The following is an 11605-nucleotide window of genomic DNA, read 5'->3' on the forward strand; positions in this document are numbered from 1 at the left end:
ACCAAGAAATCTGTTGGTCTATATTATGAAAGTAATTAATAAGCACATATAAAATTTCAATCTCTTCCGGCATCTTTAATATTAGCTTAAAATAATTTATGGTTTTCTAAACGTAACATTCGGTTATCAATTCATATGTTTCAACCTTTAAAACAATAAGTCTTTATGGGGTTGTCATATAACTGGTCGATACAAAAAAGCAGTAATTTGAAACATTAAAAAAAAAGCAACTGCACGTGGTGTTCCCAGGCGGTCACCCATCCAGGTACTAACCACGCCCGACGTCGCTTGACTTCGGTGATCGGACGGGAACCGGTAGACCAACGTGGTATGGCAGTTGCTTGTAGATAATTGTATCATGGGTCGATAAAAAACAGCATTAATTTGAAGCATTAAAAAAAAAACAACTGCACGTGGTGTTCCCAGGCGGTCACCCATCCAGGTACTAACCACGCCCGACGTCGCTTGACTTCGGTGATCGGACGGGAACCGGTAGACCAACGTGGTATGGCAGTTGCTTGTAGATAATTGTATCATGGGTCGATAAAAAACAGCATTAATTTGAAGCATTAAAAAAAAAACAACTGCACGTGGTGTTCCCAGGCGGTCACCCATCCAGGTACTAACCACGCCCGACGTCGCTTGACTTCGGTGATCGGACGGGAACCGGTAGACCAACGTGGTATGGCAGTTGCTTGTAGATAATTGTATCATGGGTCGATAAAAAACAGCATTAATTTGAAGCATTAAAAAAAAAACAACTGCACGTGGTGTTCCCAGGCGGTCACCCATCCAGGTACTAACCACGCCCGACGTCGCTTGACTTCGGTGATCGGACGGGAACCGGTAGACCAACGTGGTATGGCAGTTGCTTGTAAATAATTGTATCATGGGTCGATAAAAAACAGCATTAATTTGAAGCATTAAAAAAAAAGCAACTACACGTGGTGTTCCCAGGCGGTCACCCATCCAGGTACTAACCACGCCCGACGTCGCTTGACAGGTGATCGGACGGGAACCACTCAATTCAACTCAAAATAAACTTTATTTACATATTAATAATTACATATTACACCTTAAGAGCTAAGTATATACATAAATATATACAGGGTTATTCACGCCATAAGGCGCGGAATATTGTAGCTAAAGTACGACACTTTCAAAAGGTTTCACTTTTGGGCTATATGAAGATCTATTATGGCTACTTTTTAAAATTATTTTCATATTATACAGGGTGTCCCAAAAGCTCTAAAAGTATCAAAGTTGTGATTTTTTAAATGGAACCATCTGTATATTATTGCATTTTTGGATTCTCCGATCGAAATAAGTGTCTGTTTTAATAAGGTTTACTATACCTAAAACTTAAGGTTTTTAAAATAATTTCAATTTTATCAAAATTTGACCTAATTTTCATGTTTTAAACACTTAGGAAGTATTTAAGTTATACAAGTGTAATTCACAGTGTAGTGAAACAATAGATCATATTTTATGTCCCAATCATGATAAACTTGTCATTTTATACAGGATGTGCAAAAATTAAAACTAATCAAATAAGAATTTTAAGTGACTATAACTTGATTAATTTAAATACAATGCTATATTTTTTAAATTATCAGGATATGTAATTTTTAATTACCTATTGAATGGTATTAGGGTGTTCATAACTAAGTCTGCGCGTTTTTATAGAATACGTTAAATAATTGTTCTTTGCGCCATTTGGTGTTATTTATTTCAAAGTTCTAAATCACATATCAACTATAACATAAAACAGAAAAAAATATTTATAATAGATGTTCAAAATGTCTACCGTCCATTTCTAGGCACTTACAAAGGGGACCCGTTCCCCCTCAATTGAACCTATCGAATGGACAGTGAACTATCGGACAATGAAAATTGTGTAGAGAACACAGGGGTCACTGACATAAATGGTTCCTACGAATCAATATTATCCATAACGAGCAGTGATCCAACCACTGAAGTGTTTGCTGGTTTGACTGGCGCAGCCAAGCAAAGTCGTCTCACAAAACTTTGCACTCTGTTAAGTGTAAGGACTTGCGACGTATTGTTCTATCATGGACTAAAGTTATGTTATTTACCAGTTTAAATGTTCAAAGTGAGTTTAAGAAACTGATGTTACGCCCATGGACAACCCCAGCTTTTGGGTAATACTGGTGGAATTCCCAGCGCTTAACACCCATCTTCGGCTGAATGAAAGTTATTTTATGATTGGGATTTCCAGCGCTATTTTTTGTCGGTATAAAATTGCAAACCTAAGTTAAAGGTACCGCCAAACGCATACAATGGCTGGGCTCCAATAAAAGCCCAGCGACCATGCCTCTAAGCGCTACGCTTTAACTCGACAAGGTAGCCTAGAAGCCGTTAATGGGTCTTATCGGAAGTACGTTTATGGGTAATGCACCTCCATATCAGTACTTAAGGAGGGTGCGAAACTGAAGATGCTCCCTTTCCACCTTACTTCATAACGGACACGTGCGCGCTAGACTCTTCTCAGCAACATCCTTTAAATAACACATCTCTCGATATGGTATAGTTGTTAATGTCACTAATAAATCTTTGTTAAATTAAGAAGATTTAGTCTCTTATACGCGAAAACAGTGTCTTTGAGACTGCGAACTCAGGGTGGTCCTTCCTAATCGATCAATCCAGTTAACGATTTACGTAGTTCACGGTTATTGTATCAAAAGGGGTGAATCGACCCAAACACGTACACGCGCAAAATTAAGGACCTAACCTTAAGGGCTACCAAAGCCTGCCTGAGGTGTAAGGACCTCCTAGTTAAGGTAAGAAAAGCCCTTGACGAAAACACCTCTTTGAAGCTCTTCACGGTAGTAAACCACCTCCGTACGGAGCATTCCAAAAAGAGGAAACCCACCACCGTCCTCGCAAACAGAAATAAACGAACCCAAGTGGCAACGAACGATCCCAAAAACACTTCTCGGAACCCAAAACCCTCGAGTGACATGGCCACCTCAAAGGCTCCGACCTTCGAGAGCATCAGCTCCTCTCTCCATTCGACAAATGAACAGACCGATGCTCACCCCCAAAGCCAGAAACAGGACGGTTTCAGAACCCCACTGAAAACCATCAAGTGGGAAAACTTGATTCGCAATCGCGTACAAGTGACAACGGCGAACCGCTACAGACCTTTGACGGACAATGCAGTAGAGGACGAACAGACTGGGCAGATTGAAAACGAAATAACAGCCCCAACGAGTCAACAAATCCATCGCAAGGCAACTGCCACCCTACAAAGAAAAAAAGGCACTAACAAACCTCCCCCACTAGTTGTCCCGGGCAGGCTCACCCGTCACAAAGAACTAACTAGTAACATCAAGCTGATAGTAAAAAATAAGTTCACACTAAAATACGCTAAAAACTCTATTATAGTGTATGTAGAGGACCTAACTGACTGGGCTAACCTAAAAAGGAATTTCGAGATGGGAAATGTGGAATTCCACACATATGCCACGTCGGAGGAAAGAACCCATGTGTTCGTCCTCAGGGGGTTGCAGGGTGAAATTTCGCCGGAGGAAATAAAGAACGAACTCATGGAAGAGAACGGAGTTCCAGTTAAAGAAGTTCACCTCATGAGGACCATGTTTCGCCCATTGTACCTAGTGGTGATGGACAGCTCCGTCACGCCAAACAAGCTACAAAACCAAGTCAAGATCGTCTCCAACGTCCGCATCACCTGGGAAAATAGACGGAACCAACGCGATATCACTCAATGCCGCAGGTGTCAAGTGTGGGGACATGTTGCCAGAAACTGCCACCGAAAACCCCGTTGTTCCAAGTGTTCCCAGGAACACGAAATAACACAATGCAATGAGGGAGCCGCCATCAAATGCGCCAACTGCGGAGACCCACACAAGTCCTTTGACAAGAGCTGTCCTGTGTATCAGTTTAGGGTCAAAGCTCTGTCGAAGGACAAACCCGTGTATAAGGAAGCCCCCTTGCCCATAAATCCAGCCTGGACGGGACGTCAGACATCCACGCAACGCCCGACCAGTTTATCCCAACCTACGAGAGCCGAGCTTTCCCAAAAGCGACCAGCATCCCCAGGACCATCTAGTACTCGAACAGAAGACTACGATGTAAACTTCCCCGATATCCTTGGGCGTAAAGGCAAATCGGTACCAGCAATATCAGAGGTAAAAAGCGTAGGTATGCAGGATAAGTTCACCGCCTTGAAAGATAAATTTGCGGAATTAAATACTCTAATAAACATGGACGAGATGATGTTGGCTTTGGACCACTATATCTCCATGCTGAAAAGTTGTAGAACACCCGAACAAAAATTTATTGCCAGTCGGCAATTTTTCACATGCGACATTCAAAATTTTAGAATCTAGACTCTCTTACATTCATTATCGAGTGGAATTGCAACGGACTGAAGGCCAAATTGGGCGAATTCATCCACTATTTAAGTATTAAAAAAATCGACGTCGCTGTAATCTTGGAAACGAGATTACGCGACGTGGACAAAATTCACCTAAAACATTTTTCCATAGAACGAAGCGATAGGCAGGACGCTAGGGGAGGCGGCGTGGCTATTGCCATAAGTAACCGCATCAACTACAAGCGGCTCCCTCAATTCCTCACGAGCATAGAACATGTATGCATCCGGCTGGAAAATGGCGTACTCCTTATCGGAGCCTATGCGCCCCCTACCCGCAATTTTTCACCTGCCGACCTCAGTGCCTTTTTCCCACCAAATCGCGGGGTGTTGGCGCTGGGAGACTTCAACGCATGTCACCGCATATGGAACAATAATCGCCTGAACACCCGCGGCACAGTGCTTGCCGATTTTATTTCAGACAACGCGGACTTGTGTCTGATGTACCCCGGCACACCCACCCACTTCCCGCCTAACGGTATGTCACCCTCCACAATCGATCTGGGAATCAGCAGAGGCCTGAACGAACTGTCAGACCTCACCACTGACAACGCTCTCAGCTCTGATCACCTCCCGGTGCACGTTTCCTGGAACGAACTCAGGGCACCACCAGGTGGCACAAAGTACTCCTACAGAGATTTCGATTGGAATCTCTACAGGCTTAATGTATCTAATGATTGTGTTGTCTCAAGTTAAATAGAGACCCCTGAAGATCTGGACCGGGAGGTGCGTAGCCTCACGGGAGTGATCCAGAGACAACAGAGAGCGTTGGCGAAAAGGGTGCCGGACAGGCCTCCGCCTGACAACCTGCCATCCCAGATCATCGACCTGATAAGACTCAAAAACAAAGTTCGAAAAAGGTGGCAGACCTTTAGACGGGATGTTGACCGCCTACGTTTTAACGCCCTTACAGTCACAATTAAGCAAAAAATTATCATTCATAGGAACGACTGCTGGGCGAAGACACTCCGCGATGTTGACGTCCGTGACAATTCCCTCTGGAGGATTGCCCGTGGCCTCCGCAGAACCCACCAGAAAATACCCACCATCCAGCACGACGGGGGAGAGTTCATATCAGACTCGGAGAAGGCCGAGGTGTTTGCCAGTTTTCTGAGTACAGTTCATGCTCCAACCCCTGACATAAACCAGGAACAGGTTGTGATGGGCGAGGTCGCCCGCAAACTCGTCGAAAGGCCCTACCCCATCCCCCCACGCATCCTCCAATCCTTGCTATGCACTCCCTCCGAAGTTCGAAAATGTCTGCGACGGTTCCCGAACAACAAAGCCCCGGGACCGGACGGCATAACATATCCTCTCCTCAAAAACCTGCCCAGAAAAGCCATCGTCCAAATCACCCACATCACAAACGCCATCCTCAAATTACAGCACTTTCCAGGCGACTGGAAACAGGCTGTAATAATCCTCATCCCCAAACCCGGGAAAGATCCCTCCCTACCCTCGTCATACCGTCCGATCTCCCTCCTGGGCACTTTGGCGAAGCTAGCTGAAAAGCTGATTCTGACAAGGTTGAACAGGATCGTAGAAAGGAACGACATCCTCCCCCCCGAGCAATTCGGCTTTAGACCTGGTCACAATACTACCCTCCTTGCGGCGAAGGTTGTCAACGACATTTATAAGGCATACAACCGACAGATGAACACGGCCATGCTCCTCCTCGACATGGAAAGAGCATTTGATACGGTTTGGCATGCTGGCCTTATGTACAAACTCGCCGTAGTCCTTAACCTTCCTCTCCATTTCATCTCACTCATCGCCTCCTACCTAACAGGGCGTTCCTTCAGAGTAAGGATCGGACAATCCCTCTCACAGTCCCATCTACTACAGTCAGGAGTTCCGCAGGGTGCAGTAATGTCCCCACTGCTGTACTCCCTGTACATCTCCGATATTCCGAAACTCCCAACCACAAAACTGGCCCTTTATGCGGACGACACTGCCATCTACAACCACAGTTTTTTCGCCCAAGGCGCGAAACAGAGACTGGCACACCACCTCAGCCTTCTTCTACCTTTCTTCCAAAAATGGAAGCTAAAAGTCAACCCTGCAAAGACCGAATTGGTGGTTTTCACCAAGAAAATCACCAATCACCGAATCATAAACCCCTTGCTGGTTGACGGAGTCCCTATCCATCAACGGAGGACTGCGAAGTACCTCGGGGTCGTGCTCGACGAACGGCTCACCTTCGGGGATCACGTCACGTATGCAATCCAAAAAACCTTTGCGGGTCAGCAAAAGCTATACCCACTAATCAGCCCCAAATCGGTCATGAGTCCTGCCAATAAACTCTTAATTTACAAAATGCTTATAAGACCGATTATGCTATATGCTGCCCCCGTATGGTGCTCAATATCCGACACGCAAAGGAGAAAATTGCAGAAATTTCAGAATCGCATACTGAGGGGTGCATTGTCTGCCAATAGCTACGCGCGCATACGTGATCTCCACGAGGTTGCCGGGATCGAATATGTCTCTGAGTACATCGACAGGACCTCCAACACCTTCTATGAACGCCAAATCTTCGGTTCCGTCCTGACCAGGGATATAACCCGCTTGCGGTTCGATCCCGAACAACCCGTTAAGCACGGACCGGCGTACAAGCGTCTCCCAATTTTCACCAAACCCTGGAGACCCCCTTGATCAGCATCCCTAACACCACCCCACATACCAGCCTTTCCCACCCCCCTCAACATCATTTAAACCACCGCGTAGTGGTCGCGGGGACGGACCGGCGTACCCCTCCGCCCCCCTGACAATGCGGACACTGCGCTGAATGCTTTAAGGCCCAAGTTTGGTCTGAACCATGCAAACGCACTCCAAAGATCCTAGATCCAAAATTTTGAATGCTACATGGTACCTGAAGCCGCCTTTGAAACTGGTTTTTTCCTCACTTTTCCAGTATAAAGTCCAATCCAGCAGCATAACGTCCCACATTAAACAGCTATTTTGGAAACTCGTATTACTCATGTAGGTTTTAGTTTCGCAAATGGTCACATAAGAGCCAAGAGCCCAGGTGGTGAACTGTCTTGCATACGTCCTTTAACGCACCCTCTGATAACGACTGGACATAACAACGTCCACCGTGCTTCACGTGCGGCCTATGTCGCACTCTTGTGCATGTCCGACATGTTGAGTGCGAACTCTCTAATTTTTGTGTATATATAATATATTTATGTATATACTTAGGTATTAAGGTGTAATATGTAATTATTAATATGTAAATAAAGTTGTTTTGAGTTGAGTTGGTTCCCGTCCGATCACCGAAGTCAAGCGACGTCGGGCGTGGTTAGTACCTGGATGGGTGACCGCCTGGGAACACCACGTGCAGTTGTTTTTTTTTTAATGCTTCAAATTAATGCTGTTTTTTATCGACCCATGATACAATTATCTACAAGCAACTGCCATACCACGTTGGTCTACCGGTTCCCGTCCGATCACCGAAGTCAAGCGACGTCGGGCGTGGTTAGTACCTGGATGGGTGACCGCCTGGGAACACCACGTGCAGTTGTTTTTTTTTTAATGCTTCAAATTAATGCTGTTTTTTATCGACCCATGATACAATTATCTACAAGCAACTGCCATACCACGTTGGTCTACCGGTTCCCGTCCGATCACCGAAGTCAAGCGACGTCGGGCGTGGTTAGTACCTGGATGGGTGACCGCCTGGGAACACCACGTGCAGTTGTTTTTTTTTTAATGCTTCAAATTAATGCTGTTTTTTATCGACCCATGATACAATTATCTACAAGCAACTGCCATACCACGTTGGTCTACCGGTTCCCGTCCGATCACCGAAGTCAAGCGACGTCGGGCGTGGTTAGTACCTGGATGGGTGACCGCCTGGGAACACCACGTGCAGTTGTTTTTTTTTTAATGCTTCAAATTAATGCTGTTTTTTATCGACCCATGATACAATTATTTACAAGCAACTGCCATACCACGTTGGTCTACCGGTTCCCGTCCGATCACCGAAGTCAAGCGACGTCGGGCGTGGTTAGTACCTGGATGGGTGACCGCCTGGGAACACCACGTGCAGTTGTTTTTTTTTTAATGCTTCAAATTAATGCTGTTTTTTATCGACCCATGATACAATTATCTACAAGCAACTGCCATACCACGTTGGTCTACCGGTTCCCGTCCGATCACCGAAGTCAAGCGACGTCGGGCGTGGTTAGTACCTGGATGGGTGACCGCCTGGGAACACCACGTGCAGTTGTTTTTTTTTTAATGCTTCAAATTAATGCTGTTTTTTATCGACCCATGATACAATTATCTACAAGCAACTGCCATACCACGTTGGTCTACCGGTTCCCGTCCGATCACCGAAGTCAAGCGACGTCGGGCGTGGTTAGTACCTGGATGGGTGACCGCCTGGGAACACCACGTGTAGTTGCTTTTTTTTTAATGCTTCAAATTAATGCTGTTTTTTATCGACCCATGATACAATTATTTACAAGCAACTGCCATACCACGTTGGTCTACCGGTTCCCGTCCGATCACCGAAGTCAAGCGACGTCGGGCGTGGTTAGTACCTGGATGGGTGACCGCCTGGGAACACCACGTGCAGTTGTTTTTTTTTTAATGCTTCAAATTAATGCTGTTTTTTATCGACCCATGATACAATTATCTACAAGCAACTGCCATACCACGTTGGTCTACCGGTTCCCGTCCGATCACCGAAGTCAAGCGACGTCGGGCGTGGTTAGTACCTGGATGGGTGACCGCCTGGGAACACCACGTGTAGTTGCTTTTTTTTTAATGCTTCAAATTAATGCTGTTTTTTATCGACCCATGATACAATTATTTACAAGCAACTGCCATACCACGTTGGTCTACCGGTTCCCCTCCGATCACCGAAGTCAAGCGACGTCGGGCGTGGTTAGTACCTGGATGGGTGACCGCCTGGGAACACCACGTGCAGTTGTTTTTTTTTTAATGCTTCAAATTAATGCTGTTTTTTATCGACCCATGATACAATTATCTACAAGCAACTGCCATACCACGTTGGTCTACCGGTTCCCGTCCGATCACCGAAGTCAAGCGACGTCGGGCGTGGTTAGTACCTGGATGGGTGACCGCCTGGGAACACCACGTGCAGTTGTTTTTTTTTTAATGCTTCAAATTAATGCTGTTTTTTATCGACCCATGATACAATTATCTACAAGCAACTGCCATACCACGTTGGTCTACCGGTTCCCGTCCGATCACCGAAGTCAAGCGACGTCGGGCGTGGTTAGTACCTGGATGGGTGACCGCCTGGGAACACCACGTGCAGTTGTTTTTTTTTTAATGCTTCAAATTAATGCTGTTTTTTATCGACCCATGATACAATTATCTACAAGCAACTGCCATACCACGTTGGTCTACCGGTTCCCGTCCGATCACCGAAGTCAAGCGACGTCGGGCGTGGTTAGTACCTGGATGGGTGACCGCCTGGGAACACCACGTGTAGTTGCTTTTTTTTTAATGCTTCAAATTAATGCTGTTTTTTATCGACCCATGATACAATTATTTACAAGCAACTGCCATACCACGTTGGTCTACCGGTTCCCGTCCGATCACCGAAGTCAAGCGACGTCGGGCGTGGTTAGTACCTGGATGGGTGACCGCCTGGGAACACCACGTGCAGTTGTTTTTTTTTTAATGCTTCAAATTAATGCTGTTTTTTATCGACCCATGATACAATTATCTACAAGCAACTGCCATACCACGTTGGTCTACCGGTTCCCGTCCGATCACCGAAGTCAAGCGACGTCGGGCGTGGTTAGTACCTGGATGGGTGACCGCCTGGGAACACCACGTGTAGTTGCTTTTTTTTTAATGCTTCAAATTAATGCTGTTTTTTATCGACCCATGATACAATTATTTACAAGCAACTGCCATACCACGTTGGTCTACCGGTTCCCGTCCGATCACCGAAGTCAAGCGACGTCGGGCGTGGTTAGTACCTGGATGGGTGACCGCCTGGGAACACCACGTGCAGTTGTTTTTTTTTTAATGCTTCAAATTAATGCTGTTTTTTATCGACCCATGATACAATTATCTACAAGCAACTGCCATACCACGTTGGTCTACCGGTTCCCGTCCGATCACCGAAGTCAAGCGACGTCGGGCGTGGTTAGTACCTGGATGGGTGACCGCCTGGGAACACCACGTGCAGTTGTTTTTTTTTTAATGCTTCAAATTAATGCTGTTTTTTATCGACCCATGATACAATTATCTACAAGCAACTGCCATACCACGTTGGTCTACCGGTTCCCGTCCGATCACCGAAGTCAAGCGACGTCGGGCGTGGTTAGTACCTGGATGGGTGACCGCCTGGGAACACCACGTGCAGTTGTTTTTTTTTTAATGCTTCAAATTAATGCTGTTTTTTATCGACCCATGATACAATTATCTACAAGCAACTGCCATACCACGTTGGTCTACCGGTTCCCGTCCGATCACCGAAGTCAAGCGACGTCGGGCGTGGTTAGTACCTGGATGGGTGACCGCCTGGGAACACCACGTGCAGTTGTTTTTTTTTTAATGCTTCAAATTAATGCTGTTTTTTATCGACCCATGATACAATTATCTACAAGCAACTGCCATACCACGTTGGTCTACCGGTTCCCGTCCGATCACCGAAGTCAAGCGACGTCGGGCGTGGTTAGTACCTGGATGGGTGACCGCCTGGGAACACCACGTGCAGTTGCTTTTTTTTTAATGTTTCAAATTACTGCTTTTTTGTATCGACCAGTTATATGACAACCCCATAAAGACTTATTGTTTTAAAGGTTGAAACATATGAATTGATAACCGAATGTTACGTTTAGAAAACCATAAATTATTTTAAGCTAATATTAAAGATGCCGGAAGAGATTGAAATTTTATATGTGCTTATTAATTACTTTCATAATATAGACCAACAGATTTCTTGGTTTTACTGACGATGGTATTTTTGGGGCATAAGGAGGGAACAAACGGGCATGTGTAGTTCTTAGTTCTTAAGCTGATGTAGTAGCCGAATTGACTCAACGTGTTCAGATCGTAATTCATTAAATAATAAATTATTTATAAAATAAATAATTATTTTTCATTGCGTTCACGATCTATCAATAAAATTGACCCATGATACATTTATAATCGGTTCTAAGTAGCCGAAGTGATAGGACGTGCGTATCAGCGATAAGA

The 11605-nt window shown here is 45.3% G+C and overlaps 23 non-coding genes across 23 annotated transcripts; 19 read left to right on the forward strand and 4 right to left on the reverse strand.

Moving 5' to 3' along the window:
* Nucleotides 1-224: 224 nt before the first annotated feature.
* On the reverse strand, nucleotides 225-342 carry LOC136349970 (5S ribosomal RNA). Its single transcript, XR_010734025.1, has one exon. It is a non-coding gene; the product is annotated as a 5S ribosomal RNA (ribosomal RNA).
* A 59-nt stretch (nucleotides 343-401) lies between these two features.
* Nucleotides 402-519, reverse strand: LOC136349991 (5S ribosomal RNA). The gene has a single exon (XR_010734045.1). It is a non-coding gene; the product is annotated as a 5S ribosomal RNA (ribosomal RNA).
* Nucleotides 520-578: 59 nt separating this feature from the next.
* LOC136349992 (5S ribosomal RNA) lies at nucleotides 579-696 on the reverse strand. The gene has a single exon (XR_010734046.1). It is a non-coding gene; the product is annotated as a 5S ribosomal RNA (ribosomal RNA).
* A 59-nt stretch (nucleotides 697-755) lies between these two features.
* On the reverse strand, nucleotides 756-873 carry LOC136349993 (5S ribosomal RNA). The gene has a single exon (XR_010734047.1). It is a non-coding gene; the product is annotated as a 5S ribosomal RNA (ribosomal RNA).
* Nucleotides 874-7825: 6952 nt separating this feature from the next.
* On the forward strand, nucleotides 7826-7943 carry LOC136349971 (5S ribosomal RNA). The gene has a single exon (XR_010734026.1). It is a non-coding gene; the product is annotated as a 5S ribosomal RNA (ribosomal RNA).
* Nucleotides 7944-8002: 59 nt separating this feature from the next.
* On the forward strand, nucleotides 8003-8120 carry LOC136349972 (5S ribosomal RNA). Its single transcript, XR_010734027.1, has one exon. It is a non-coding gene; the product is annotated as a 5S ribosomal RNA (ribosomal RNA).
* Nucleotides 8121-8179: 59 nt separating this feature from the next.
* LOC136349973 (5S ribosomal RNA) lies at nucleotides 8180-8297 on the forward strand. Its single transcript, XR_010734028.1, has one exon. It is a non-coding gene; the product is annotated as a 5S ribosomal RNA (ribosomal RNA).
* Nucleotides 8298-8356: 59 nt separating this feature from the next.
* On the forward strand, nucleotides 8357-8474 carry LOC136349974 (5S ribosomal RNA). Its single transcript, XR_010734029.1, has one exon. It is a non-coding gene; the product is annotated as a 5S ribosomal RNA (ribosomal RNA).
* Nucleotides 8475-8533: 59 nt separating this feature from the next.
* On the forward strand, nucleotides 8534-8651 carry LOC136349975 (5S ribosomal RNA). The gene has a single exon (XR_010734030.1). It is a non-coding gene; the product is annotated as a 5S ribosomal RNA (ribosomal RNA).
* Nucleotides 8652-8710: 59 nt separating this feature from the next.
* LOC136349985 (5S ribosomal RNA) lies at nucleotides 8711-8828 on the forward strand. Its single transcript, XR_010734040.1, has one exon. It is a non-coding gene; the product is annotated as a 5S ribosomal RNA (ribosomal RNA).
* Nucleotides 8829-8887: 59 nt separating this feature from the next.
* LOC136349976 (5S ribosomal RNA) lies at nucleotides 8888-9005 on the forward strand. Its single transcript, XR_010734031.1, has one exon. It is a non-coding gene; the product is annotated as a 5S ribosomal RNA (ribosomal RNA).
* A 59-nt stretch (nucleotides 9006-9064) lies between these two features.
* LOC136349987 (5S ribosomal RNA) lies at nucleotides 9065-9182 on the forward strand. Its single transcript, XR_010734041.1, has one exon. It is a non-coding gene; the product is annotated as a 5S ribosomal RNA (ribosomal RNA).
* A 59-nt stretch (nucleotides 9183-9241) lies between these two features.
* Nucleotides 9242-9359, forward strand: LOC136349990 (5S ribosomal RNA). The gene has a single exon (XR_010734044.1). It is a non-coding gene; the product is annotated as a 5S ribosomal RNA (ribosomal RNA).
* A 59-nt stretch (nucleotides 9360-9418) lies between these two features.
* Nucleotides 9419-9536, forward strand: LOC136349977 (5S ribosomal RNA). Its single transcript, XR_010734032.1, has one exon. It is a non-coding gene; the product is annotated as a 5S ribosomal RNA (ribosomal RNA).
* Nucleotides 9537-9595: 59 nt separating this feature from the next.
* On the forward strand, nucleotides 9596-9713 carry LOC136349978 (5S ribosomal RNA). Its single transcript, XR_010734033.1, has one exon. It is a non-coding gene; the product is annotated as a 5S ribosomal RNA (ribosomal RNA).
* Nucleotides 9714-9772: 59 nt separating this feature from the next.
* LOC136349988 (5S ribosomal RNA) lies at nucleotides 9773-9890 on the forward strand. The gene has a single exon (XR_010734042.1). It is a non-coding gene; the product is annotated as a 5S ribosomal RNA (ribosomal RNA).
* A 59-nt stretch (nucleotides 9891-9949) lies between these two features.
* Nucleotides 9950-10067, forward strand: LOC136349979 (5S ribosomal RNA). The gene has a single exon (XR_010734034.1). It is a non-coding gene; the product is annotated as a 5S ribosomal RNA (ribosomal RNA).
* Nucleotides 10068-10126: 59 nt separating this feature from the next.
* Nucleotides 10127-10244, forward strand: LOC136349989 (5S ribosomal RNA). Its single transcript, XR_010734043.1, has one exon. It is a non-coding gene; the product is annotated as a 5S ribosomal RNA (ribosomal RNA).
* Nucleotides 10245-10303: 59 nt separating this feature from the next.
* On the forward strand, nucleotides 10304-10421 carry LOC136349980 (5S ribosomal RNA). Its single transcript, XR_010734035.1, has one exon. It is a non-coding gene; the product is annotated as a 5S ribosomal RNA (ribosomal RNA).
* Nucleotides 10422-10480: 59 nt separating this feature from the next.
* Nucleotides 10481-10598, forward strand: LOC136349982 (5S ribosomal RNA). Its single transcript, XR_010734037.1, has one exon. It is a non-coding gene; the product is annotated as a 5S ribosomal RNA (ribosomal RNA).
* A 59-nt stretch (nucleotides 10599-10657) lies between these two features.
* On the forward strand, nucleotides 10658-10775 carry LOC136349983 (5S ribosomal RNA). Its single transcript, XR_010734038.1, has one exon. It is a non-coding gene; the product is annotated as a 5S ribosomal RNA (ribosomal RNA).
* A 59-nt stretch (nucleotides 10776-10834) lies between these two features.
* On the forward strand, nucleotides 10835-10952 carry LOC136349984 (5S ribosomal RNA). Its single transcript, XR_010734039.1, has one exon. It is a non-coding gene; the product is annotated as a 5S ribosomal RNA (ribosomal RNA).
* A 59-nt stretch (nucleotides 10953-11011) lies between these two features.
* Nucleotides 11012-11129, forward strand: LOC136349981 (5S ribosomal RNA). The gene has a single exon (XR_010734036.1). It is a non-coding gene; the product is annotated as a 5S ribosomal RNA (ribosomal RNA).
* Nucleotides 11130-11605: the final 476 nt, after the last annotated feature.

Source organism: Euwallacea fornicatus, unplaced genomic scaffold, assembly GCF_040115645.1.
Source record: "Euwallacea fornicatus isolate EFF26 unplaced genomic scaffold, ASM4011564v1 scaffold_81, whole genome shotgun sequence".
Lineage (NCBI taxonomy): Eukaryota > Metazoa > Arthropoda > Insecta > Coleoptera > Curculionidae > Euwallacea > Euwallacea fornicatus.